At 50.1% G+C, this 2133-nt stretch overlaps 1 pseudogene; it reads right to left on the reverse strand.

Moving 5' to 3' along the window:
• Positions 1 to 1504: 1504 nt before the first annotated feature.
• Positions 1505 to 1633, reverse strand: LOC141113037 (U2 spliceosomal RNA; annotated as a pseudogene).
• Positions 1634 to 2133: the final 500 nt, after the last annotated feature.

A 2133-nucleotide genomic window follows, 5' to 3' on the forward strand; every position in this document is an offset into this window, starting at 1 on the left:
CCACTAGCTGGAGCTAAGTAGTGTAAGAATTTCCACCCAAAAGTGGAACTTCCATTTTAAGCACTCCTTGCCCCCTTACATGCAACATTTGGCATGTGGATTTTTTTAGGGGGGAGTGGGTACATGATTTTGACAGGTACTTCATGTCCCACTTCCTGCTTTCTTCGTCTCACTGCCTAGGCGACTCCTCCTCTCCCCCTCCCTCTCTGTAATCTTCTGGGACTGTCAGGAACTATGAATCAGACTGAGACAGAAGTGCAGTAAAAATCACACATTAATAAAATGATAAAATGGTACAAACAGTGCAAAAGTAGTCAAAACATAACCAGGGTTCAGTAACCAGAGCAGGTAGTCAGAACAAGCCAGTAAAACAGGAATCCAGAGATCAGAGTAGTCAGAGGCAGCAAACAGGATCAGGAACCAGAAGGAAAGTCAGCCAGGCAAAACACAGCAGAGCGTATCCCGATATGTTTTTTTTTTTATTATTGAAAAGCCAGTGGCGTGCAAAACACACCCAAAAACTTCCACCCGGTGCCAAAAAAAAGTGCCCACACATAGAGAGTGAAACACAAAAACGTGCAATGGGTGTTCAGTGTCCTACACTAGGAAAAGACCTTACCCTGATCCCCTGGGGCGTTAGGCTCCAGATAGAGACTGAGGTACTTTACAAAGGGTCCATCTGGCCGAAACCAGGCGGACCCCCGTTCTCTGGAAGGTCTGCCGAAAAAAGACCCACCCAAGTACTAGGTGGGGCTCCCCTGATGGGAGACCCCCAAAGGAGAGGGCGAACCAAGCCAGAAGGCCTTTGTGCACCCCTTCCCAAGACTTTCAGAGTAGGCCCGAGGACCCACACCCTACTCATCACACAGTGACAAACGTGTATACACTACAAACAAAAAAGTGACAAACACGGGGATAAATAAAAAAGAGTGGGGAGATAGGGAGGTGGGAGAGTGAAAGTGACCATTGTGTAATACAATGGCCGGCCCTCCGGCCAGGAATAAAAATTTCCCCTGGTCCTAGTCAAAAGGATCAGCCCAAGAGGCAGGTGTGAAAAACGTGTGTAGTGGTGAAGTGACCATGGTGCCATAAAGTCAAGTGCCTAAACACAGTGACTGTACGGCACCCCTGAACTGCCACTTCAGGGGCACATTCACCACTTCCTTTTCAAAGCAACCCTGACCCACAGCCCAGACCACAGCGCCCCCCCCCCCCTCAACCAGGAAGGCCTGGAGTTCAGGAAACTTGGTGAGAGCCCTTTACCATCAGGCTCCACCATCATTCTATCCCTTCTGCCTAATTACATTCAGGAAATACTGACCACTCCCCCCCCCCCGAAGGAGGAGTAAGCGTTCTCTCCCAAAAAAAACGGCTGGAGCTAGAGCTACCCCAATCTAGACCAGAAGGCCAGGGACCCGACCCTCCGGATCAGACCCTGTGGTTCTCCATCCCCATCAGAAGGCTTCCCTTTTGGCTACGAACCGCTCCAGGTCACCTTTACTCCAGCAGGTTTTGCATAGCAACCGCCATCCCTTCACTATTTCGCCATCAGGGACGGAAGCAAGCGCCACCTCCTGGAAACTGATAAGAACAGATACTACACGTGATCTTAGCCAAAAGGCCGAGAAGCGGCCCGGATATGTTGACCAAGGCGAAGGCACAGGAGATCTGATGTAAGCAGCTTAAATAGCCAGCAGGCTGATTGATGAGCAGTATATGATCATCAGGTGAGTCACTGTGGAAAGAAGAGTGCTGGCAATTAACCGACAGCTGAGCAGCCTGAGCTTTGAGAAGGGAGGGCTGAGCCCAGCCCTGACAGGGACACGTCACAGGTCCCAGAAGATTGCCTGGCCACTGAGAGAGTGCAGCGAGACTCGTGCATGCGCAGTGCGCGCCCGGCTATGAAGCCGCAAGCTGTCACAGCTGGGTGTCCACACTTGCAATGACGGCACCGCGGAGAGGTAAACCCTCTCCTATACCCAGTGAAGTGAACAGCCTCTGATGATAGACAACAAACCTCCCTACATAGGTTTTACATGTATATCCGCTGTCTTCAGCCTTATATATACTTTAGTAAGTGCACAGGCACTTAAAAAATCGGAAAAGTTATGATGATACAACTAGGTTCATAAT

Source organism: Aquarana catesbeiana, linkage group LG11, assembly GCF_042186555.1.
Source record: "Aquarana catesbeiana isolate 2022-GZ linkage group LG11, ASM4218655v1, whole genome shotgun sequence".
In the NCBI taxonomy this organism is placed as follows: Eukaryota; Metazoa; Chordata; class Amphibia; order Anura; family Ranidae; genus Aquarana; species Aquarana catesbeiana.